Genomic DNA, 27,323 nt, shown 5'->3' on the forward strand with positions numbered 1-27,323 from the left:
AGCTGGGATTCCTTTTTAGATAAAATGACTCAAAAGCCCCAGGCTTGCCTCTTTGTCCTGCTGCTCCCAAACAGCAATGCTGTCTATTTGACCATTGGAGTTACTTGCCAATTTACAATGAGTGAGTCATAGAGACTGGAATCCATCACAAAGGCCCGTCAGCCCTGACCCCTCAGCAGAGTTTGTTGCAGTCTCTGCCTCCTGCTCCTTTTAGAGAAGAGCTGATTTTCTAATAAGGTCTGAGGGCAGGGGTCTTTCCAGCATCACCAGTTCCATAGCTTGGTTCTACTTTGTACCAACCTGCATAAGCATAACAGACACACGGGCTGAGAGAAGTCTCCCCACAGCTCTCATTTCCCTCTTTAAGTGGAAGGCCTGCTAGTGGATTGCAATGGTATCACTTCTTCCTTTTCTTCAGAAGGCTTTGGTCTGCCACACCCAACCACTTCAATGGCTGTCGCATTCTACGTTCCCCAAGAGAGCTTTCCACAGGCTTCCATTTCTGCAGCTTTAGAAGGCATCTGATCCAGGAGCTTCATTTAAGGAAGGTCAGTGTCAGAGCCTGATGTCAGACTAGAGATCAGGGAAAACCTTCTTATCATAGTCAATGATGGTCCATGGTGTATCCCTGCCATCAGAAGGCGGAAGGGGGTGGATGGATGGTGAACCCAAGTAAGTTTGTAGAAACTGACTGTTAAAGCAGCTGAAACTTCTCTGATTAGGGGTAAAAATCCAACAACTTGATCCCTGAGTTTTGCGTGGGCCCAATCTCTTCTAAAGGAATGGGAACTCGGCTTTTGCTTCTAACAGGAACCTGTCAGGAGAAATGAGGGAGGGATCACCTCAATTCAGGGATTCTGAAAATGTCACTCTCTCCCTCTCGACTGACATGTGAAGCCCCACAGAAGGCTCAAATCACGGTGACAAAGTCTCATGCAAGGACACTGGCCTCTGCCCCGGCTGGTAACAGCATCCTAACGCAGGCTCCTTAGACAGCAAGAGGAAGGCTGCAACGCCAGGGAGCTGAGGATGGATCAGAGAACCAAGCTGTGTCCCTGGAAGTTTCCCATGTGGGTGCTCCTCACACACCTTGCGGGAGGCATCCAGGCTTTGGGACTGAGAATATGCAAAATAAAGCAGGGGAGAAGACTTCTGACTTGTAGGCAAAGATGATAAGGAAGTTATTTCAAACATCCTTCCTCTTCCATTTTTCTGTGGTCAACTGAATGGTCTGATTCTATTCTTTGTCTGATACAGACAAATGCTTCTTTTTCCTCCCTGAATTTTCAGTTATTATCAATTTTTAATGCCGGGGAAAAATACTGAAATACAGACTTTGTGCACCGTTTGGCCTCCTCAAATGTTTGATTGGTGCCCAATATTGCCATTGGATTGGGATGGAAAACACTTCATTAGACCTGTAAACATTTAGCCAATTACATTTTCAAATACTTGGGCAAATTCTCTGCATGCAGACAATTGATAGATGGTCTCCATTTTCATTAGGCTATTTGTTTTTGTGTTTAGAGACACAAGGCCCAGAGCATGTGGGTTGAAGTTTACACAGAGCTAGTACCAGCCCAAAGGTGTTCACAGAGACCTTTCTGCTCTATTTATTTCATTTGAGTATGTGTTGTCTTTAAATGGATTTTTCATGGCATAAAAGAAAATAAATTTTCATAAACTGAAAGGATATGATGCATTTGGATAATATTTTTAAAGAAACTTTTAAGCCCATGCTTGTATATAAATAATTCAGACTGTTCATGATCATATTGATAAATTCATTGTAGCTTTGGAGAGAGCTGTCCACAGGTAATACATGTCCTGAATAAAATGTTCCAGTCTCCTAAGGGATCTGAGGCATGTGTACATGGTGGGGATTTTAGGAATCATGATCCATATTTCCATAATCCTTATTGGAGCACCTTCTATATACTTGGCACCATGCCTGGAGCTAGAGATACCAGTTAGGATAAGGTGCAGTTCATGATCTTAAGGAGCTTGTGTTGTTGATATGGGACATTTACCTAAGTCGCTGTAATATGGGCAGAGAGAGATCATCACATCATTATAGGTACAACATGTTATAAGGGCCTCAAATGAACTTTTATTTCAACTGTGGATTAAGAGAAGACTTTATGGAAGAGGTGGCATTCCAGCAGGCCTTGAAGGAGGGGCAAGAATTCAACAGTATGAAATGGGGACGGGAGTGAGGGCTCAGTGTGAGGAAGGACACAGTATGAAGTTCTGGGTGTGTTAGGGGAAAGGGATGCACTCCGAGTATGCAGAGTATTGCACAGAGAAGTTATTGAATTAGTAAATGAGAAATTACAATGCCAAGGGAGTCAGGTGTTGGAGGCTGGGAGGTGCTGGGGGTGTAGGAGGACAGCAAGAGACCCAGTTTGATGTGAGCAGGGGCCCTGGGAAGGAAAGAATGAAAGGCAAGATGGGTGGCCTGAATAAATCTTGACATTTCTGCTCTATCCTTAGTCATATTGCGGGGGCCAGAAAATGTGGAACCCAATGCAAGCCAACCTTGCCTCCAGCATGGAGAGATCTTGATACTCGTGTCTAGGTGGTTTTCTACTCCAATGACGCACAGCCTCTTCCATATGTGTAGAGGGAGGCATCTCCCAGTTTATCCAAGAGAACAGCCCTGACCCACATGGGTCTGTGACGTTCCAGACTCCTCGGGCCCCACTGGGACTTCCTTCCTCATTTTAGAAATGGATGACACATAGAGGATGCGAACAGAGGCAAGAGTCTGTCAAAAGTGACACAGAGAGAACGGGCGGGGACCTCAGCAGATTCTCCCCCTGCCCAGCGTCTCCTTCTGCGGAGTGATTGTAGGTCACCTCCTTGAGCTCCTATAGCTTAGAAAGATACTTCAGTAAGATGAGTCACCAGCAGCACTGGTTTTCACTTGGAATCTTTTCATGTGCAGTCATAGCACACAGACCCAACTGGATTTAGAAACCCAACTCTGCCCTATAGCTATAAGTCAGTCTTTGGAGCATGAACCCATTAAAGACAGGGTTTTCCTTTGACCATCTGTCTGGACATTAGAATCATAGACTATTGGACGTTAGTGAAGTTTTAGAATTCATCCAGTCAGTGTCACACTGTGAGAAAAACTCTCAAGTATTCCTCAAATTGCCAGTTATCATTTTTTCTCAAACCCTTTCAGCGATGAGTAACCGGCTCAATTAGTCACCCATTATGGGGCCAACCTGCTGCAAAGTCAACCCACAGTTCAAGCTTCTGCACTTCCAAAGCTGCTTATCCATCTAAGTAAATGATTGCAATTTTGATATTTTAAGTTAATGTAGTTTGAGGTTAAGCTGACCCAGCCTAAGTCTGTAGTTAAAGAGGCCAAGGGAGTCGGAGAGCTGAGTGTCACCCTTCAGTGTGACCTCTTGGCCATAGCTGACCAGAACACCTTTTCGGCCAGCCTAGCATCACTGCCCTGGTTCAGAACTTCATCGTCACAAGCCTGGGTGTGTGTGACAGTGTCCTGATCACCCTCCTTTATGCTGCTTCCTCCTATTCCTGACTGCTGCCCACTCCACCATTGGATTGAGTCCTTCTCCTCTATAGCCTTAAATCTTTACTACTTTTCTTCCTCCCCCTACCCATTTTCCAAACTCCACCCAATAGCCCAAGACCCAACCTCATCTCCCCGTCCAGCCCCATCAACTTCAACCTCGGCACCATGTGTTCTGCTCCCATGAAATCACTTGATCACTAGCTAGCATTCTTACATCTCCATAATTCTGCAAGTCTTGTCCTTCCTGGCCTTGGCCATCTTTCCAGACCCAACTCCAATGCTACTTTGATTTTAAAGCCTCCTGCAGCTCCTCAGCCTTGGACTGTCCTCCCAGAACCCCTTCTCTGGGCTGCATCACACTGAGCATCCCGCTCTGGAAGCTCTGACCCTTGTGCCTAAGATGTTTGTGTATACCGCCACATCCTTTGCTGAGCTGCGTACCTTGAAGACTAAGTTATGGCATGTTCATTTTTATGTCCTTAGTGCCTGGAACAAAGCAGATGATCAGTTTACAGTAATGGAATCCATGAATAAATGAATGAATAAATGAAGTCAATGCCTGTGTGCCTACATGGAACTGCCAAGCAGAGGTTGGTGAATGCCACTCAGTTACCAACAACTATGGCAGGTCCTGCTTGGTACCAATAGACTGTATAGAAAACAAGACACACTCTTCTCTCAAGGAGTGCAATTGGGCAGGCAAGATATAAACGTTTAAAGAATGATGGTCTTCACCAAGGCTGTCCTCTGCCCTGCACATCTTTTGAAATTAATTCAATCTAGAGGTGCTCTGAAAACACACGAAACTCAGCCGAGCTTATTCACCTGGCAGGTATTAATGCCAAGCCTGGGAATCTCCTGTTGGGGGCTATGCTACTGGTAGACGTCACCTGGAGCCAGCATATCTGCTGGGTGACTAATCTTGAAAAGCCTGAACAGTGACAATATTTTCTTCTTTTTCTTCTTCTTCTTTTTTTTTTTTTTTTTTTTTTTTTTTTTTGGTCTCCTTTGGGTCACAAAGATCAGAAACATAGTAGTATTATTATTATTTCCACTTTGCAAAGAAGCCACAAATCATTATAGTAAAAGCCTTCTCAGTCAATTAAATGGGAGTGCTTCCCTTCCACCAAGACATTTGTACGTTCCCTACTTCACCTGATGCCCCCTGAACACCTGCTCTGTGCCAGGCACTATAAATGGGTGCCAGGAACACAGACACATATGGGAGCTGATCCCTAGCCTAGAGGGGGGAAACCTAACTAAGCATGACAAATACAGGAGTAGCACTGGCCTTCCCTAACTGCCATCTACCCCTCCCTAAATACTGAGGTGGGCACTATGTCTATCCCTTTTCTCTTCTCCCATGCAATTTTATGTGGGGACTTGGATGCACCATAACTGCAATTGCGATTACTTCTCCTCTCTTTTAAGATGTGCTGTAAGCTCCTTTGAGGGTGACCGGCACGTGCACTTCCTTGCACTCATCACCAGATTGATGCAACATCCACTTTGTATGTGATGTAGGTGCTGCCAGTAGGGGTAGAAAGAGCTTTGGATTTCAATCCACGAGGATGTGAAAGCAGCTCCACTACTCACTTACTGTGTGACTTTGGCCAAGCCATACTAACTCTCTGGACCACAGTGTGTTCATCTGTAAAATGGAGATAATTGTCTCATCTCAATGGGGGGAGGATATGCAGAGAAAACCCAGGGTTCAAGGGCAAGGAGTGTCCATTCCCTCGTAGCTTCACTTTCAAAAGCAAGGTTGCAGAAAGGGGGCTTTAGGGCAGTGATGACCCACCAGAATGTTCCCCTCCTCCCTGTTCACTCTCCCCGTCCCCCTCCAATCCCCATCTCCTCCTTGTTGAGGGGGACTGTCACCATGAGCAGTTGGTACTGTCGTTCTAGCCTGAGGAGCGTTGGTGGGTCGGTGGTGGACTGCAAGCTTGAGACCCATGGATCAAGGAAGAAACTATTGAATGCCTTTCTGTTTGGGGAAATACCAGGGCTGAGCTGTCATAGCTGACCATTTTTGTGGCTCTGAAGAATGTACCAAGAAGCCCCCATCAGTTACACATTTACTCTCGGAAACTCTGGTCCATTTGGCACATCAGACGTCAACTCACTGAAACTCCAGTTAAATGTCAACTGTGGGGAGCCAACTTAGTTCTTGGGCTTCTTAGCGGAAGGGCAGAGTCAGCCCATTCGGAGCCCACCCATGCACCCAGGCCTGACAGGGTTGACACAGAGCGGGGTTTTAGTGAATGGGGTTCAGCCAAATGTCATCATGACTGAGCCAGGGACAACTGAGCCAAGCCCTGTTGGTCAATGGCCCCCGGAATTCCTAAGGTCCAGAGAAACTGTAGGCACTTCTGAGACAAAACCATGTGGCGTTTGCTTCCTCTGAGATTTTCCTGTCATGTTCTTCCAGATTCTGCCATCTGAGGTGAAAATATCTCTTCAGGTGCCCCTTGCCAGCCCGGCACCGTCCTGTGACCCCTCAGGGAGACCTTGCACTTACTGCTGCTTGATCAGTCTGGGTTTGAAACACCTTCCTTGAGTGGGCAGCAGGCGACACAGACTCCTCGCCCTGAGCTGTGTTTTCAGCTTGTTTGTCTGACCCCCACGAGCCCCACTCCAGTGGAACTCCACCATTTCAGCAGGGTCCCCTGGCTGTCATACCCAGAGCTGTGGGATCAGAGAAAGGGTGAGCTGTGGGAAGGCCTGGATCACAGATGTCCCTGCTCCATTGACAATCAGGGATCAGACTCCCCACCCCCTTCCAAACTCTAGGGAGGCAAAGGCACACCCAGGACCCTCTCTGCCCACTGTGACTTCGTGAGGGGACAGTGATGGGACACCAAGGTCCTGACTCTGCTGACCTTCCTCGCCCTCCTCCTTAGGCCCTCCTCATCTTGAGATGGATGTGCAGACAGCTTCCTGCCTCCAGGTCATGCTCATCTGGTTCCCTCTACCTGGCACGCTGCTCCCTCCTCTTCCTCCTCTGCCTTCCTCTCCTGACAAACTCCTTAGCTCAAGGTTGCCCTATCTTCTGGACTCTTTGCTGAATACCCCAGCCCTGTGGTAAGGAGAGAACTCACCCCAAGCTCCTTACCCTGCAGAGACAGCTGTCACATTGCTGACTTTGCCTTGTTTACAGTACGGAACTCCTCCGCTCACAGGGCACAGAATACATCGCAGAATTTGACCACCTTGCCTGGTGATGAGCATCCACACGTGCTGCTCACAGACCTGACAACCCACAAACTTGGATGCTGGGAGGTCCTTCTCCTCCCCAAGCCTTCATTTCGCTACCTGCAGAACACAGGTGGTAGCTCCGGGTGTTTAAAACTCTCTTCCAGAGGCTTCTCTATGAGTCTCCTAAGGGGAATTTCTCCATGAACTTTCTTCTCCCCCAGAAGTGCCCACTTCCCAGGCTGCTGTGTTCACTTCACTCCTAAGAGAGTGGGCACACTGCTGGGTGGCATCCTGTCTCTAAGGGACACACTGGTAAGATGCAGTAAGATTGGAAGTGCAGCCACTTGCCTGGGCCCTGAGTCACACCACCTAGAAGCCAAGCATCTTTGTGCCATCAGCCGAAGGAAACGTTATCCGGAAATGTTATTTGTTAAAGTGACATAATAAATAATTATAGCTTTTGGTTGCTGTTCAACATTACAGTTTTGAGATTCATCCATATCCTGACATGCAACTCCATTCATTTTAGCTGCTGTGTGTGATCCAGTCATATGAATATTCCATAGCTGATATGCTCTCCCATCAAGGCACGCTTAGTTCTCCTTGTAGAGACCTTCCCTTGTTAGCTGTATTCCTCCTCATTTTATTCTTTTTGTGGCAATTGTGAATGAAAGTTTGTTTGTGATTCGACTCTAGGCTTGAATACTGTTGATGTATGGGGATGCTAGTAATTTTCACACCTTGATTTTGTATCTTGTGACTTTGCAGAAGTTGCTTATCAGCTTAAGAAGCTTTGGGGCTGAGTCTATGGGGTTTTCTAGATATAGGATTATGTCATCTACAAACAGGGATCATTTGACTTCCGCTTTTCCTATTTGAATGCCCTTTATTTCTTTCTCTTGCCTGATTACCCTGCTCAGAACTTCCAATATTATGTTGAACAGGAGTGGTGAGAGAGGGCATCCTTGTCGTGTGCCAGCTTTCAAGAGGAATGCTTCCAGCTTTTGCCCATTCAGTATGATATTGGCTGTGGGTTTGTCATATATGGCTCTTATTATTTTGAAGTATGTTCCTTCAATACCTAGTTTATTGCAATTCCTTGACCCACCAATCACATTATTGGGTATATACCCAAATTAATATGAATCATTCTATTATAAAGGCACATGCACAGGTATGTTCATTGCAGCACAATTCACGATAGCAAAGACATGGAATCAACCTAAATGCCCATCAGTGATAAACTGGATAAAGAAAATGTGGTACATATATACCATGGAATACTATGTAGCCATAAAAAGGAATGAGATCATGTCCCTTGCAGGGACATGGGTGGAGCTGGACACCATTATCCTTAGCAAACTAATGCAGGAACAGAAAACCAAATACCACATGTTCTCACTTAGAAGTGGGAACTAAATGATGAGAACACAAGGACACATAGAGGGAACAGCACACACTGGGGCCTACTGGAGGGTGGGGGGTTGGGGGAGGGAGAGGATCAGGAAAAATAACTAGTGGATACTAGACTTGGTATCCTGATCCATTAGGATCAGGAAAAATAACTAATGGATACTAGACTTAACACCTGGGTGATGAAATAACCTGTACAACAAACCTCCATGACACACACTTACCTAGTCCATGTAACCAACCTGCACACCCTGCACATGGACCCCTGAACTTAAAAGTTTTTTAAAAAAGCGACACTGAGGCATTTTTTTCATGTTTCTGTGTATCAAGCACCCTTGTCCTTGCCCCTGCACAAAGGTGAATAGTGTCTTTGCGGTGACTCCAGGCATGGGAATAAAGAAAGCATTAAGGGTTTGCTTTCATCAGCTTTATTAAATAATACCAAGTTCTTTTCCAAAGTTATTGCAACTTGTACCTCCTTCAGCCAAGCCCACGTATTTAAAACAAATAAAACTTTTGCCACACTGATGGATGCTGTCTTATTCTTTCCATTTTTGTTTTATTATACGTGTTGAGGCTTTATGACTGAGTCCATATAAGTTTAGAATTGTTATTTCTTCTCAGGGAAGTTTTTATCTGACCATTATGCATTGATCTTCTTTATCCCTAATATTTTTTTTTGTCTTAAAGTTAATTTTGTTTAAAACTAATATAGCTACTCAGCTCTTTTTGTGAGTATTTTCCTGGTATATCTTTTTTCCCCTTTCTTATTACTTTCACCTTTTTTGTTACCTTATGTTTTATTTCCCACTGAAGATTCCTAATAGTTAAAGAAAGAAAGAAAAGAAAAGCTTTTAGAAATCTCATTTTACTCAGTCACAACATTCAACTGATATGGAGGAAAAATCTTATATATTCTTTTTTCCATTTAGCTTATATAAGCAACTTGGCTACACAATTCTTTCCTAAAGTAATTTTTCAATAACCACAAGAAAAAGCTTTATAAGAAATCCAATCTCTTAAAAATTGAGGTTATTCTTAAAAAGCACCCAGTAAAAGACAGAGAAAGATATGGGACAAATTAAAACTTAATTATATGAACACAAAACCCACAAAATTACAGAAATTCAAGTAGAACAATTATAAACTATAAATAAGTGCCTATAATCAAAGTATCTTTTTTATTTTGATAACTAATGTTTTTAGAGATAAAAAACTAAATCAAGCATTTCTACACATATAAATTTCATGTTTTTCATGTTTATCATTTATTAAGATATAAAATTTTGTTATATTATCATAATATTATAAAATAAATATTTGAAATTATTGAAAACATTTGGTGAAGAGATTTAAATTACTCAATATTCTTGAAGCTTTTAAAGTAATTCAAGCCTTTTGTATGCAATTTTTATCAACTTTTTTTTAGAACAATGTTTTGTGTGTTTAACTCTTAGAATTCAGATCAGTGTGTTGATTCTTTTTTTAAGGCAAAATACTCAAAAAAGGGCAAGTGTTACATTTACACCAACTATGAAATGAAGTTTAAAGTTAGCCAATGTGCAACCATTTTTTTTAAATACGTGAATATAAGATGCTGGAGAATAAGAGCAATGTGTAGGGGATGCAACTACACCACTGAAAATGTAATGTGTTTTATTTTGAGTAAATGAATATTGAAAACTAAATATTCTAACTTAAAAAGTAACTTCTAGAAATGTAAAGTTTAAAATGTAAAAGTAAAAGACATTTTTGCTTTCCTAATACAAATCTTTTCTATATATTGGTAAAGCAGCAGTATCAGCATCTCTTTAAAAACAAAACCAAAAACAAAACTGCAGCATATATATGGAAAGATAAGCATTACTCTATACATGCATTTTCCCTTTTCATTACATTTTTCATAATGTAATTTAAAACATACAACTCCAAGAGTTGTTCATACAAATGGAAAAATATGAGGTTAATGTCACCAACTTACATGGAAGCACCTGAATCTTATTACTTAGATATTCCCCCATACCTAGGAGAATTCTTAAATGAGTTTGCCACAAATGACAATTACTGCAATAAAACATATCTGAACCATTTAATGCAGATCAACCATCACAATTCTCTGAAAATGACAATGATATTCTCTACCGTTTTCACAAAATAAACATGACTACTTTTTCTGTAGAAATATTTTGCCAGCTTCAGTGTTCATCACTGGCCTCATCAGCCCCTTACCTCTTTCTTTACAATACACTCCCCCTCACTTCCAGAGGTTTTGGTTAAATGACCAATGGTTCAAGCAGGTGAAATGCTGAGGGTGAGGAGGGCAGGCAAAAGATGACCTTGTCATCCAGAGCCACAGATCTCTGAGATGCTACCTGCATGTGGGCTTAGTCCATTCAGACTGCCATAGCAAAATTCTTTAGACTGGGTAATTTTTAAACAACAGAATTTGTTGCTCATGGTTTTGGAGCAATAAATTCTTTGATCTTTGGAAAGTCCCAGATCAAGCCTCCAGCAGCTTTGGTGTCTGGTGAGGGCCTGTTCCTCATAGATAGCATCTTCTTGCTGCATCCTCACATGGCAGAAGGAGGAAGGGTAGGAACACCCCCTTCAAAATCTGTTATAAGGGCACTAATCCCATACATGAGGGCCAGCATGACTTCCTAAGGGCTCCATCTCTTCATACTATGACACTGGGCATTAGTTTCCAATGTATGAATTGGGGGTGTTGTACACCAATGTCAAGACCCCAGCACATGCCATCTACTCCCCCATTCACATCCCAGCCCTGTGCTCAATATGGAGCTGGAACTGTATGGAAAGAAAAAGGGGAAGGCCCACATGAGATGCAGCACTGGCACCAGGCTTTGAAAGGCGAATGAGGATGTTCTGAGTGGAGAAGAAAGGACTTGGAAAGGCACCTGAAGTTGCGGGATCAGCAGGTGCAAAGTTGGGAGTGTAGAAAGTGTGTTTCATGTAACAGATGTAGAACAGTGGCTGGAGAAGAATAGTCCATGAAGGATGAATTTCAGTTATTTGTTCAATGAATATATGTTGACTAAGCACAGTGCTGGACAGTGGGGGAAAATGGCAAGAGGATTAGGAAGGCTGTTAAGGGTCAAATCATAGAGGTGCATGTGTGAGGAACAGGATAAAGTCAATTTGGTGCCAGGAGAAGAGCAATGCAGAAACAATTTAAGTAAGGATGTGACTTGATTTTGAAAATATGACAGCTGGGTCCACAGAACTGTGTCCAGATGGGGCTGCTGGGGTAACTATTTTGGCAAGTTAATTTCACAATGTGAGTAATATGATTCTTGAACCATGCAGACTCTGCTCCTTCAATAAATCTGTGGTTTTGACATTGTGTAGATGCAAGCTGGGGGGGAGGGCATGATGAACAGAAGGCGGGTTTGAGAAAGAACAGTCTTTGAGCTTATTTGATTGTGTTTTGTAATCTTAAAGTTTTAAATATCGCATATTTTATTTTTTAAACAGGTGACACACACACATGTTTAACAAGCCCAAACAGCATATAAAGGTATTCAGTGGAAAGAATCCCTCTCCCATCTCTCTTGCAAGGAATTCCACTGAAAAGGCACATACCGCAATGCCTTTAAGTGGACCCCCTATTCCACAGGCATTTGGGCTTTTTCTGGTTTTGTATTTCTTGTGCATCATAGCTGTAATATTTTTATATGTGGGGCATGGTGGTGGTGTTTTCTTAACTTTTCCTGCTTATCAATCCCAGTGACTAAAGCAATTGTGTTTACAGCCCAAAAGAGACACGGAAGCACCTGGGCAGTAAGAGGCTGAGCAAGAAAGGATGGCAGGTGTGCTTGCTTCCAAGTTCGTGCCTCTCAACCACCATCCACTTCCGCCTTTGATGTTTTCCTGCAGCCTCGACTCTGTGTACACCCTCAGACCAGCGCTTATTCTCATCTCTACCAGCTGCAACCTCAACTGTGCTCTAGCCACCAGCGCCATCTCTGACATAGGAGGGCACCCACTGCCTTCTCAGGAGGCTGGGTGAGTTTTCTAGAGTCAATCTGCCAGGACTGGCTCCAGATTCACAGGAGGAAGCCCAGGCAGAAGCCATGCCTCTGGTTCCTTGGCTTTTCTCCCAACTGCTTGGAATCTTCCACTGTGTACACTGTTAGCCAACATAAACCACCTTTCCCAGCAGTGCTGGCCTTCAGGGCAGAACTGGGTGGTGAGAATTCTGATCCTTTCTCCCTGCGTCTTACCTGTAGGGCAAAATAATATAAAATGCCCTGGTGGGCCTCCTGTAACATTTTGCCAAGGCTCAGCGTGGAGTTCGTTTGGATTTGGTAATTTGACATTTGCATTTTCTTCTGCTGCCTCATCTTAAATTGATAAGCCGGATGAAACTCAAGATCGCCTGTCCTGTTTCAATATTTAATCATTTGGCTAGTCTGGAATGTCATTAAGCTAAAAATAGGAAACTTATTTTCATAGAGCACTTTGAAAAGAACCTGCTACTTTGCTAAGGCTGTCTGTCTCATGGTACAAAAATACACATTTTCCTTCTATTTCTCTTTCTCTTTATTTTCTAACCTTTGTAACTTACACATTAGCTAGAAGCTTAAATGTGATTTCCTCACAACACCCAGCTGCCAAGTTCACTCATATGCCTTAGAGATGTAGGGATGGGCTTTCTGACATCTGCCTCTGGTTGGTGAGGCTGAAACAGGCCAGATAAATAGAACTGCTAAGAGAAGCAGCAACAATACACCAGCACAGCAGAATGCATGGAGCACTGACGGAGTGTCTGACAGTGGAGAAGGGCTTCACACACATCATCTTACCCAGTGTGGGTTAAGTATTTTCTGATAAGAAAACTGAGGTGTCAGGCGGTTAACATGTCAAGATCTGTGTGGTATAGGGGTGGGAGAGTCCCACGGCCCAGGTGGGGCAAGAGTGCATTAACCAGGGGACACAGTTGGTGCCCTCTTGCATCAGAGACAGCCCTGGTGGCTGGAGGGCAGTTAAGACTGCAGCTGGTGGAGCAACAGTGACCACTGAGCTGCAGGTGGAGGCAGAGCCGAGGATGCAGAAAAATATCAATGGAGGAAGTGGATGGCAGCTGGGAGTCATGAGCCTGGGAGCAGCCACATCTGCCATCCATTCTTGCTCAGTCACTTATTGCCCAGGTGACTCCCAGCATGCATGGCCCATGTCTCCTGAGTGTCAGATTCTGATCTTTAAAATGAAAATAATCGTTTGACCTACAGGTAGTCATGAAACTTTGATGATGAGCCAAAATGAGAAAAGCCTAAGCAAGGACCCAGCACTGCATCTGACAAATAGGCCCCTCCTAAGAAACCTCAGGCATCTCTGTTGTCCTTGGAGTGCACAGTACCTCTCAGAGAAGTCGCCCTGCTGCAGCTGAGGTCAGTCCTCAGTCCCTCTCTGGTCCCTCTCTCTAGCAAAAATGGCTAGGTCACTGGAGTTGCAAGGACCCCTTCTGCTTGTCTTAAACAACTTGAATAGCACCTCCTTTCCTCTGGGCCACCAGCCAGTCCCTTCCTGGCTTTCTGAGGAAGAGGTGGGCTTCTGCTTCTAAACCAAAGGAGGCCCTGGAGATAAAAGACAAGCTAGATTTGGGGGATGGTTCTAAGAGATGAAATGCTTCCAGGTAAGCTTACACCAGGAGGGGTCTGAATACTTTGTCCTCATGCTGTAGCCTCTGACCCCCAGTACCCTGGTCCAGCACATCTCTTTGTCTTGACCAGTGGCTTTGGCCTTTCTGAATAGAGAATGGGGACACGACGAATTCAGAGAGAGGTAGGGAAAGATCTCTCTTTTCCTCACCTTAGCAGGCCCTCTCCAAGGGTCCACTATCACCATTCATCCTTTTTTTTTCCAAAAGAGATAAGCCAGTTTTAATTTATCCAAACTGCCAAGTATCTGAGAGCTCTCACACCTCTTTGCACCCCTCATCTGTGTAATGAGAACATAATTTCCTCCTTCTCAGTATCAATTGAAATGATGGATGTGCTGGGATGCAAAAGCCTGGCTGGCCCCCAAATAGGTGAACACCATGTAACAGCACATGTTGCTTCTGTTATTAGGAGAGGTCATAGCGACTACAGGTCCGAGGACAGGAGTGGCACAGGGAGTGTGGCTCTTTTAGGGCTCCCCGGCCCCTTCTCCCCTCCTCCCTTTTCTCTCCTTCTCTTCTAAAAAGTAGAGTAGTGCTCCCACCTCAGCATTTTGGGAGCAATTTCAGAGGCCATTTGGGCACTCTAGCAATTTACATTACAATTTTCTATAACTCCCTGAGGAGGAAGCAGGGCTGGCCCTGTGTTGCAAATGAAAAACTGAGGCAGAAGCTGCTGTCATGAACCATTGCCAAGTTTTGTGTTCAACGAGGACCCTTTGAACAGTCTTCCTATGTTTGGGTAACTTTCCTCCTCTGAGTCTTCTTCCCACCAGCTCCAGTTTCCGCTCCCCCTGTAGCTGGGTACAGACTTAGACCTGGGCTTCATCTATTGAGTATATTGGATGTGTTTGGACTGAGGAAAGTGGCTCCTTGCAAGACACATTGTGAGGATGGGGAAAGTGAGAGAGGCTTAAGGGAATGACTGTGGACAAGTCAGTGCTTTGCAATAGAACAGCAAGAAAATGCCAGCCGCAGATGTGGTTTCTCATCAGGCCAGTTCTTCAGTGTCATTTTCAGCACTGCTCCTAGAAGCCAGTTCTCTTCCTTCAAAAATTATGTGAAATTCCAAATGTCCATTCAATAAACTCCTTTCAGCTTCATTCTCTCATCTAAAATCCCTCTCTGAAGGAATAGACCACACACAAAATGGCAGGCCTAGGATTGACGCCATGTCTCCTCTTTCGAAGACCCATAAACCCTACTCCCTCTGACTTTGTAACACACCTTCCCCCGGTCACAAGATCATGGAATTTAATTTTATTCAATTCATTTGTTCAACAAACAATGGATACCCACCACGTTCCAGGCATTGGGGACACAGCCATGAACAAGTCAGCTGCAGCCCCTTGGGTGAACCTCACTATAAACAGGAAACAAATAAACAAGTTGATCACATATAATCAATATAGGAGGGATATAAACAGGGTGATGTCAATAAAACTCTGAGTGAGATCTGCTAAAGATAGGGTGGTTGGAGAAGAGATGGGCAAGGCAATGACTTGTGTGCATAGCTGAGTGTGACCTGCTGACCCCTGACTGTTTTCATACGTTCTGGTTTGAACATACGTAAACTGTGGGGGCCCCTGCTGGCTGCTGGGTCCTTAAACAGCATCAGGGAGCACAGTGCATTATTTAGCTGTATGTGTCCTGGTCACTCTCCCAGCATCACTTCTTGGTCCAGAGATAGGAAGCCCCAGGGTGTCCTAGCCTTTCCAGGGGGACCCTGCCAAGGTCACATCTTGCTTCTCTTCCATGTTAATATCTACAAGAAATGACTTGCCCAAGTTTTTCTTCAGGAAGCTCACAGGACCAGTTAAGACAGTGGAAAAATCCAAAATGCCTATAGTTGCAGTCATTCAGGTCTGTCTGAAAATGTTTGACCTCAGAAGCCAATCTCATCTAACTTTAATCTGCATGCTCAGAACACCTGTCAGTGTGCAGCTCAGTCAACAGGAGAAATTATGGGGAAGATGACTTTGCTTCCAGCTGGAGTTCTGGCTAAATATTGAATGGGAAATTAACTTGCCACATTGAGATTTTAAATTGGATGAATTTGCTCTGTAATAATTGTAAGTGATGCCATGACCTAAACATGCCTCTCTAAAGCCCTCTCCCCACTGTGTGAGTCTGTATGTGGTGGTGGGGAGGGGGAGGTGTGTGTGTTTGGTAGAGGGCAGTGGGATATTGCCAGCCTAGTATCTATTCTTATTCTCCTACTAAATAATGGTGAATCTTGTAACAAGTGGGCTTTTTTCCTTCTTATGTAAAAAGAGAGATAAACTTTAAGACCCTTTTCTTCTTCCAAACCCTAATCTATATGTGCACATATGTGTACATCTCTGAGATCCCATATTGAAACTCCCCCCTAGTGTGAATTATACCCTAAATGCAATTCCAAAGTTGACATTGGGGTCCTTGCTTCCCCTGCCACTTCAGTACAGAACTAAGAAGGAGGAGGATGAGATTCACTGTGGAGATCATCTAAAAAAAATTGGCACCAGGCTGGGCACGGTGGCTCACACTTGTAATCCCAGCACATTGGGAAGCCGAGGCAGGTGGATCACCTGAGGTCAGGAGTTCAAGACCAGCCTGGCCAACATAGTGAAACTCTGTCTCTACTAAAAATACAAAAAATTAGCTGGGCATGGTGGCAGATGTCTGTAATCCCAACTACTTGGGAAGCTGAGGCAGGAGAAGCACTTAAATCCGGGAGGCAGAGGTTGCAGTGAGCTGAGATGTGCCATTGCACTCTAGCCTGGGCAACAAGAGCAAAACTCCGTCTCAAAAAAAAAACAAGAAAGAAAAAAATTGCCACCAACAATTCCTCCCCTCCAGGTGTGAGATTTCTCCCAGCAAGCGGTGCAGTCTTTCCTGCTTTTCACCTTGAATTTCAGCTCTTGTAATTTGCTTTGACTAAAAGGATGTAAAAGGAGTGACAATATGCCAGTCAAAGTCCTACACTTTAAAAGGACTGGCAGCTTCTACTTTTGCCCGTTTAAAGCCAGTTTTTGTATAAAAAAGTTCAGGTTAGACTGTTGAGTAATGAGAGTCCATGAATAGAGAGCAATCACATGAAAAAGAACCACAGCCTTCTGTCTGAAAGCCAGACAAAGCCCTACACATGTGAGTGAGGTCACCTTGGATTCTCTGGTGGCAGGTGAGCTGCCCTGTTGGTACCAAGTGCAGGAGAGAGGAAACTTCCCCGCAAGTCCTGCACAAACAGAATCACAAGCAATAAAATGGTTGCTTTTTAAGCCAAGAAAATTTGTCTTGTTACACAGCAAAAACTAATTGAAGAATTCCTTTTTTTTTTTTTTGCGTTTATTTAATTTTTTTGTAAATTGTGATCAAATATACACAACATAAAATCTACTCTCTTAGTCTGTTCAGGCTTCTATAACAAAATGTCATAAACTAGGTGGCTTAAAAACAACAGAAATTGGCTGGGCATGGTGGCTCACGCCTGTAATCCCAACACTTTGGGAAGCCAAGATGGGCGGATCACCTGAGGTCAGGAGTTTGAGACCAGCCTGGACAACATGGTGAAACCCCATCTCTACTAAAAATACAAAAATTAGCTGGGTGTGGTGGCACACCCCTGTAATCCCAGCTATTCGGGAGGCTGAGGCAGGAGAATTGCTTGAATCCGGAAGGCAGAGGTTGCAGTGAGCCGAGATCATGCCATTGCACTCCAGCCTGGGGAACAATAGCAAGACTTCATCTCAAAAAACAAACAAACAAACAAACAAACAAAAATTATTTCACACAGTTCTAGAGGCTGGGAAGTCAAAGATCAAGGTGTCAGTGAATTTGGAGTCTGAAGAGGTCTCTCTTTCTGGTTCATGGATGGCACTTTCTCACTGTGTCTGCACATGGTGGAAGAGACATAGCAGCTCTCTGGGGCCTCTTTTATAAGGGCACTAATCCCACTCATGAGAGACCCCCAGAGGCCCCGCCTCCTAATACCATCACATTGGTGGTTAGGTTTCAACATTCTAGTTTGGGGGAGACACAAGCATTCAGATCATAGCACAATCTTAACTATTCTTAAGTGTACATTTTTAGGTTCTGTGGCATTAAGTACATTCATATTGTTATGCAACTGAAGAACTCTTACATATGCTCTAAATGTATCTTCATGGAGCCACTACAAAAAAATGCATGGGGCACAGATGCCTGCAAATGTGTTTTAACACATAATCAGAGATAAATGTGCACCAATTTTGCTTGATGTAAGGATTTCTTCCCTAGTTCTGTATTTTGGGAGGAAAGGGGAAGAGGATGGGAAGCTTCCTGGAAACGAGCAACCCAGGGCTGCACACTGAGCCACCAACCTCCTTCCAGGTGAGCCTGGGAAGTGCCAGAGATTTGCTTTTCTGCTGGACAAAACCTGGTTAGGTTTTGCTGTTTAAGCTTCATATCCCTTATAAATACTCGCAGATTTTGGCCTTAGCTCACATAACATCAATCTTAGTTCTCAATATTGTTGTGCTGGGTTGTTTCTTTTCCAGGCTTTGCGAGCATTTGAAGCAGAGATTTAGAAATGTTGTTTAAAGAGTTGTAGCCAGATGACATTTTTCCATTTGGGGAATTTAAAGATTCTTTTGTTACTCATCCCACCTTTTCTACCAATGTTAAATGTTTTCGAGGAGCTCCTGACACTATGTGTGCTAATATCTTGGCGAAGTGGCTCTCAGTTGGATCTTTGCCTGAGTCCAGGGATGATCTAGGCCCTAGGCAAAGTGGACACTAGTGAGGAAAACCACAGAGGCCTGAGGGAACATCTCCATCATCAGTCTGCAGAGACCCGAATCGCCCAGGCAGGCCCCACATCCACTGCCAGCCCTTCACTACAGACATCACCAGTCTTTTTGGTGATGCATGATCAGTTCTTGCCCCAGGAAGGCTGGAGTTTGGTTTCTAGACAACTTTCTAAGCCCATTGAAGACAGTAATCTGGAGGGACGGGAGCTAACTAGGATCCGGAGATAGCGGCGCTTTCCTATTCCTCAATATGAAGCACCACGGGAGCTGTCCACGGTGCTGACCACAACCCCTCCGTTACTACATCTGCGTCATCTGGATCCTGCCTGCACAGCGATCTTGCTGCCTGCTTATTTAAGCAAGTCTTGGTCCTTATTTCTGTTCCAATCTCTGTCTGGGCCACCCCTGCTCTGAACTGTGGGTCAGCGAATCAGGCGGCTAATACCGCACTTATCAATGTCACAGGGCCCCATGCTAAGGTAGAGCCGGGCCATCAGAGTCACCTCCATGGCTATCAAATGCTGGTCTGCATCAGACAAATGGCTTAGATTTCTGAAGCTGTACTTTCTTTGTCTGAAAAGTGGTAACAATAACATGGTTTTGAAGAGTAAAATTAGATAATAAATGTGAAAAAAACTGGCACATATAATGCTTAAAACAGTAGAAAACCAATCAATATGAGTTCATTTCTATTTCCTGATCTTTTCCAAATTCTTAAGAATTACTTTGGGTCACTGTTCAAGTATTTCCCAGAGAAAAAGTAGAGGCAAAGTCCCATCAAAACCTTTTTTAAAATTGTTTTATTTTATTTTGTTTTTTAAGAGTCATGGTCTCACTTTGTTGCTCAGGCTGGAGTGCAGTGGTATGACTGTAGCTCATTGCAGTCTTGAAATTTCTGGGCAGGAGGATCACTTGATGTGGCCTGGACTCAGGTCACTATCGACCTGGTCAGTCTTCAGCATTGGGCAGTGGCCTGCATTGCACCTCAAGCCTCTCCTCTGGAGGTCTCTCTTCCGAGACAGTCAGCCTGCTGGGGGCAATCAATCAAAACTTCCACCCCGGTAAAGTACCAAGTGGAGAATGTTGCCTGACTCACCTGACAGATTTCAGAGCAGGGAACAAGTCAGCTACTTCTAGCAAACAGCTGAATGGGTTTCATCTAATGATGCCAGTAAACTAACAATTGCTTAGATTTTTAAATCTTCCACTTCGAATAGACTTCGTAAAATTATTCAAGCAAAGCCTCAAATCTTCCTCAACCCCAGGAGCAGAGCCTCATTCAGACTAGAAACTTTCTTTCTCCATTTACATGAAGGTGATTTAAAGCAATTACCGCTTTGGGGTTTTACTTGGCTGTTAAAAATATGTATAGTTCAACAGCAAATAAGCAAAACCTTGTCAAGCGATTTAAGTGTTTTTTACCTGCCAAGATTCATCTTATTCAATGAAGCAGAACTTGAGATCCTTCTGAGTGGGTCACATTTTTCAAACATTTAAAGACAGAGGACTTAATGAGGTTACCTTTCCCGCTCTTGTTGTCAAAGGCCCACAGGTAATCAAATGTAATATTTTGGGTTACTAATAAAACTCACAGTTAGAGGTAGGTTTGTGAAAAATAGGGCTAACCTCCTTCCCGAGTCCCGGGATGCCAGTGGAGCAGCCTTTCTGCAGATTTCCTGCTTCCTGCTGGAGGCCTGTTCTAGCCTCTGAAGCTGAGTCATCCGCCTGATGTCAGGTGCCAGGCGAGGGATACATGGGAGGAAACACACGCAGTGACCCATGATATCTCACAGGACCATTCTTGGCCAAAGTCAGAAGGTGTTGCCTGCGTGCTGTTCTCACTGTTCCTCAGGTGTGCTTTGATGGCCGGGGGGACAATGCCAGGGCTTCCTGAGGCTTCTACCAGGAGATGATGTAGTCAAGAGGAATCTTGTCTGACAAGGGCCTGCTATGTCTGGTGGCTATGTGACACTGGCTGTGGACATCTACAGAGTCTGTTCCCTGGGGTGACTCCATTTTACATCTGTCAGTCACACCCATTGCTCCCTTTTCTGACCTGGAATCTTTACTATGTATTTGCCAAACCAACAGTGAAATGAAGATGGAAAAGTACATTGAGATACATCTATTCATCTAGAATTTCTCAGTCTGAGGTTGCAATTCAGAAGGTGCAGGCTGAAGTCTTGGGCTCTGCATGATAAGAAAATTGCTCCCAGGTAATTCCTATGCAGGGTGTCTTCTCACTAAGTTAGCACGCCTGAGAAAGGACCTGCAGGGCTGCAAATCAAGTTATTGTTTACCTCAGTAAAGTGAAACCAGTGTGCCCAGGAGTCCATCGGCAGGTGTGCAGGACCAAGCTTTGAAAGCCTGAGTTTTCTGACTATGAGGTCTGGAGACAGGCAGCTCAGGGTGGGAGACTGAACAGTTAGAAGCAGAGCTGATGCTTTTGCCAAATGGGCAGAGGCCATTGGTAGGCTCTCAAATGGGTGGATATTCTCCTGAGTCCAAGGATGGCAAGTTTATTTTCTTCAACATTTTGAAAAATTAAAACACCTACGGAAAGGTTGAGAGAATGGTACAAAAATAGTACAAGAAACATCTGTAACACATACACACGTTGTTCTTCATCTCTATTTACAATTGGTAGTATGTTCTTCATTTCCTTTTTCTCTCTCTCCCTGCCCTCCACATATATATGTCTTTCATTAAAGGTATCTTTCAGTATACATATATTTTAACATACATGCATATACATATATGTGTACTTTAAAATATAAGTCATTTATGTCACTTTTTTTTTTTAGACAGAGTTTGACTCTTGTCACCCAGGCTGGAGTGCAATGGCACTGTCTTGACTCACTGCAACCTCTGCCTCCCAGGTTCAAGCAATTCTCCTGCCTCAGCCTCCCAAGTAGCTGGGATTACAAGTGCCCGCCACCACGTCCAGCTAATATTTTTGTATTTTTAGTTGAGACGGGGTTTCACCATGTTTGCCAGGCTGGTCTTGAACTCCTGACCTCAGGTGATCTACCTGCCTCAGCCTCCCAAAGTGCTGGGATTACAGGCGTGAGCCAGTGCGCCAGGCCTATGTCACTGTTTTTTAAACAGCTTTAAGATATATTTCACCTACTCTAAAATTCATCCATTAAAAATGTACAGTTCAGTAGTTTTTAATACATTCAGAGCTGTGCACCCATCAATACATCTAACTTAAGAATATTTCATCACTCCCCAAAAAGATGCCATATATCCATTTGTTGCCTGTCATGCTCCACTCCATGGAAGTGGGGAAGCAGCAGGAACTGATGTGCCTGGCTCCTGCTTCCTAAGAATCAAGACTTGCCCCCTGCCTTCTGGGGAGTATTATTTAGCTCTCAGGAAGCCCCACAATATGACCTCCCCGTCCAAATTTGAAGTGGAGGTCCATCAGGTATGAATCAAGCTTGGCACATTGAGAATGAGAGCCATGCAGACCTGAGGTTTCAAATGGGGCTCCAACAAGCTCAGAGCTCCACAAGGCTGCCAGCAAAGGTGCCCAACACACAGACCCAGGGCCCCCACACCTAGCAGGAGGCAGGGGTGGCAGAGGGTTGAGATCTGTGTACCCATTTGTGTGGGATATGGGAACTCAGCCTGGACCACCCAGCTGGTGAACTGAAAAGCTGGGATCAGAGGTCAGGTTCCTCCCCTACAGTGTCCTTGCTCCTCCACTCATCTCTCTGCCTTGTTCAGTCAGAGCTGCCGAGACAGCAGGGGCTGTCTGAGATAGCTGGGAGCTTCTGATCCCTGGATATATAAAAGCAGAGATGAGAAAACCACAAAGGGAGAGGGTTCAGCCTGGCATGAGGCTTAGACAAGATGGTCTCTAAGGTCCCTGCAAGCCCAAGTTTCTATTTAATGGTACAAAAGACAGATCCAGGGTGCATCTAGGGTGACCAACTAGCCCAGATTGCTCAAGACTGAGGAGTTTTCTGGAATTTGGGACTTTAAGTACTAGAACCTGGAATGTCCTGAGCAAACCAGGATGAACTGGTCATGTAGCTGCATCAGAAGCTGCTCTGGTGTTAATGCTATAATTTTCTTCTGCCAGGTGACAAGATGCTTGTGGAGCCTTAGGGAGAGCAGCAGATGTGCAACCAAAACTCTGTGAACTACTGCCATACCTGGCTACGGACTCTGTGCTGAACACATAGTGGCTGCTCAGTGAATGCCTAGAAACTCCCTTAGCAGCAGCCCCAGATGCCCCAGGAAACCATGTGCCCCACCTGTTGCAGGCATGATTATTTTGCCTCCAGAGCTGCCTGACCTGAACTCTGGACTGGTAGAAACACCTAGATTCCCCGGAAGCTCTATTTGGCTTCAGCCATCAGCTCAAATAGAGTCATCTGGTAGCCTGGTTTGCTGAGGGTCTGGTTCCTTGTGCTTTCATCAGTGAGCATCACAGAATCTCCATTCAGGGCTCTGATTGGGCTTCAAAGAGTGGGCAGGCAACTGTGGCATAGAACGAGACCCAAAGTGCCTTGTTTTCTGGGGCTCTGGGTGCCCTGTCAGTGGGGGTGGTAAAACTGCACTTGTCTTTGGTGAGAGCCTTCAGAATGCACAAGCTCATGGCAATCTATTCTAAAGACAAAGGGCAGCAGGCCAATGTTGCAGGAGTGTCTTTGATATTGGTAACAATGTAGTAATTCTGAAACTGTGTTATTTGTACCATAGAACAAAGCAAATTAACATATTGACTATTGAGAACAAGGGTTCTCGCTGGGAGAAGAGAGTCAAATTCAGAAGAGGGAAAGGTGAGGAAGAGGCCTGTGGCACTGGCTTTGAATTGCCCAGCAGCAACGCCCAGGAGGGGTGGGAGACCACACAGACTCTGAACTGGGGAGACAAGGCTGGTTTCCCCACAACTTTCTGCTGCTTCCAGTTTGTGAGAGGTCTGGCTGTACTTGGTTTTCTGTTCTTGGAGCTGCAGTATCTTAACAGTACCATCCCCCTTACCCGCGTTACCTCTTTTTACTCAAACTTGTGGGTCTCTTTCTTTGTAATCTAAAAGCCCTAACTAGAATTCTCTGCAAATCTCGCTTTGCTGAACCAGCTGCCCTTTCTGCTCCATTTGGCTAGAACAATGCCAGGAGTTCTGCTGGATGGAGGCCCTGAGCCACAGAGGTCTAGGGTTGGGGGCAGGGGTGGGTGGGGCTGGAACAGATGCTATAGGCCTACAAGCTCAAAGCATTTGAGTTTAATTGTATGATCTCTGGGAAAGCTGGCAGAATCCCGGAGATAGAGTTTCTCTGAGAGTTTGAACTTAAGTTCCCGTTCATAAGAAGAGGCATCCCTGCTCTGTCCTAACTAGCGCTTCCGCTGAAGAAGGCCTGGGTCCCTGGGGCATTGGGGCTGGGCATGGGAGTGGGGAATGGGCTAAAGATAGGCAAGGCCCACTGGCATATATCACAGAATGCATGCCAGAGGGTGCCCCAAATCCAGCCAGAGCCTTTCCTGGGTCTAAAGCCCCACATCTAACCTATAGGGAGATTCCTGTTTTAGCTCCATACAGAGACACCTTATGTGGAGCGAAGAGGAAGAGGAGGAGGAAGGACTTGTAAGGTAATGTTCTTCAATGGTCCCTTTCCTCCTCACTCCTACCTCCCCCCAACCCTGAGACTCTCCAATGACAATCATGATGATGGGGGTGATGACAATGCCAGTAATGATGGTGATGATGAAGATGGTGGTGTGAAGATGATGGTGGCAGCGATGGTGATGGAGATAGTGACAGTGATGAAATACTGTCATGCCAATAATCCTGTTGATGATGATGATTATGTAAAGACAATGATCATGGTAGTGGTGGTGATGATGTTGATGGTGATAATTATTTACTAAGCACTTAGTTTACAGCAGGCACTGTGCAAACCCATTTTAATGCATTATCTCATTTGATCCTCACACCATTGTGTGGCAGATATTTCATTGTCTCTATTTTATATAGAAGGAAACAGAGGCTTAAAAATTTTAAATAACATGCCCAAGGTAGTACAGCTAGCAGAGGGTGAATCAGGCAGTCTCACTCACTTACCTCTGTTGGTTTGTTTGTTTGTTTGTTTGCTTGCTTGTTTAGTATATGTGGCTTCCAGGTGTGAAATGTCCGTTGAAATGCGACTGAATTTAAAATTCCAGCTTAAGTTCCAGCTTAGTTTTTTACTGATGCTGTTAAAACTTAACACAAATTTAGTGTCTCAAAGAGTACAGACTTATTACCTTAAAGTTCTGGAGGTCAGAAGCCCAACACAGTCTCATTGGGCTAACACCATGGTGCCGCAGGGCTGCATTCCTTCTGCAGACTGGAGGAGAGAATCTGTGCCCTGGCCTTTCCCAGCTTCCAGGGGCCACCCAGGCCTTGCTCATGGCCCCTTCCTTCATCTTCAAAGCCAGCAATGGCAAACCAAGCTCTTCGCTAGTCCCCACCCCTCTAGATTTTTCTTTCCTGCCTTCATCTTCCACTTACAAAGACCCTTGTGATAACACTGGACCAACTTGGCTAATCCAGGGCAATCTTACCCTCTCAAAGTCTGCTGATTAACACCTTAATTATATCCACAACCTGAGTGCCCCTTTGCCTTGCAGCATAACATATTCACAGATTCCAGGAAACAGGACATGGATATCTTTGGGGGGCCATTTTTCCACCTGCCACCATAGTAACTTTAGTAAAGACAAACCTGAGTTTGACTCTTGATCTAGGCATGCCGTTTACCCTCTTTAAACCTCCTCAGCTTGGTAATGACATCCATTTTGCAGAGATGTTACAGGGATTGGATGGAGGGTTGGACAAGAAGCCCTTCTACCACTCTTTGGCACACCATTGGTGGCCCAGCTGTGAACTTCCGTTGCAACTCCTGACTTTCCCAGCTGACCACCTATGTCATCCTCCCCATTCTACTCCATGCAGACCACATTTTATACCTTCCACCCCTGGCACTTGGTCATGTCTGATTTTCCCCTCCTAGTATTCCAGGTACTCCATGATGGAGCCCTGCCATCCACCATACTGTGTCCCTCCAGCACCTGGCACAAAGTAAGCCCTCAAAACAAGCCATTAGGAGCCCTGAAACTTGAGTGCTAAACCTGGGCAGAACATACAAAATTATCTTTTTAATTCAGACTCTCTCTCTCTCTCTCTCTCTCTCTCTCTCTCTCTCTGTGTGTGTGTGTGTGTGTGTGTGTGTGTGTGTGTGTGTGTGTGTCTTCTTACCCATGACTGTTTCTGGCTGAACACAGAAAACATACAGAATAAATGTCTTATTGGAAAAAGCTGGACCTGTTCCCTCTCCATGAACAATGCATATCAGAGAGGGCTGTTTAGGAATTTCCTTCTGGTGCTACTATAAGCCAAAGAGGCCTTTGTGGGACAAAGTATCATAATCACCTCTTATAAATTGAATGAATGTGTGTGACTTTTCTCTACAGGGAAAATGGACCCTTTTTGAGCATGAAATCACACCAATCTTACTGCTGAAATATTTGCCTGAAGAGGATCACAAGCTGGGAACATGGGTGTTGGAGAAAGAGAGTGGGAAAGAAAAGTCATCTTTTGTGCCTTGGGGGCCTCTTTGATGCAGTTCAATGGGAGAGTAAAAGACAATATCCTCTTCATCAAACTTCAGAAGATATGATGTTCCTGTCAGTTTCCCCAGCAGTGAAAATCTTTTCCCACAGCACAAGATGGGAACTTGCCTTGTAATCATGGCTGAGATGCCAGTTGCAGAAAACTGTCACATTTTTGTTACAAGGTGTTGGATATTTATTGGAGAAGTGGGTTTATTACTGTTTTGTACTTTCTTGTATCCCTTTGTTGCACGGACCTTTATCTTTTGGACTAATGAAGACTTTAAAGAAGCTTAGAAGGTCCCATCTAGATCTTCAAAGGTATCCGCTGATATTTACCTTGTCAGCTTACCCAAGCAGGAAAGTCAATCCTTCCACCAACAGGTATTTTTGAGTATTCTATATACCAGTTAATACACAGGCTCAGAGAATATAAAATTTAGAACACATGATTCCTGTTGTTGAGAATTAAGGGCATCTCTACACCTTCTTGTAACTGTCCAACATCCTTAACAGACAGAAGGTTGGGTTCCCTCACTGGCTCCTGTCTCCCACTTCATGTTCCATTTTAAGTCAACCACCATGCTATGGTTTGGATATTTGACCTCTCCAAAGCTCATGTTGAAATTTGATCCCACGGTTGGAGGTGGGGGCTGAATCAGAGGTGGCTGGGTCGTGGGGGTGGATCTTTCATGAATAGAATAGAGTGAGTTCTTACGCTATTAGTTTCCATGAGAGCTGGTTGTTAAAAAGAGCCTGGCACCTCCTCTCTCTCTCTTGCTTTCACTCTTGCCATGTGATCTCTCAACACGCTGGCTGTCTTCCCCCTTCTTCCATGAGTGGAAGCAGCCCGAGGCCTTCAACAGAAGCAGATGCTGGCTTCTTGCTTCTTGTAAATTACCCAGTTTCAGGTATTCCTTTATTGTAACACTAACGGACTAAGACATTCCACTTGTGTCCATTCTGCCTCTTGGGCATCCCCTGAATTCATCCTCTTCTTTCTCTAGCCCCTATGCTATGGTCTGACTGTGTCCCCCAAAATTCATATGTTGAAACTTAATCCATAATGGGATAGTACTAAGAGGTGGGGCCGTTAGGAGGTGATTGAGTCACG

At 44.6% G+C, this 27,323-nt stretch overlaps 1 long non-coding RNA gene across 1 annotated transcript; it reads left to right on the forward strand.

Moving 5' to 3' along the window:
• The first annotated feature begins 228 nt into the window (after positions 1-228).
• LOC108519548 (uncharacterized) lies at positions 229-26,402 on the forward strand. The gene is made up of 3 exons (XR_001882652.1): positions 229-548; positions 11,934-12,187; positions 26,072-26,402. It is a non-coding gene; the product is annotated as an uncharacterized LOC108519548 (long non-coding RNA).
• Positions 26,403-27,323: the final 921 nt, after the last annotated feature.

Source organism: Rhinopithecus bieti, unplaced genomic scaffold (assembly GCF_001698545.2).
Source record: "Rhinopithecus bieti isolate Rb0 unplaced genomic scaffold, ASM169854v2 scaffold_42745, whole genome shotgun sequence".
NCBI lineage: Eukaryota > Metazoa > Chordata > Mammalia > Primates > Cercopithecidae > Rhinopithecus > Rhinopithecus bieti.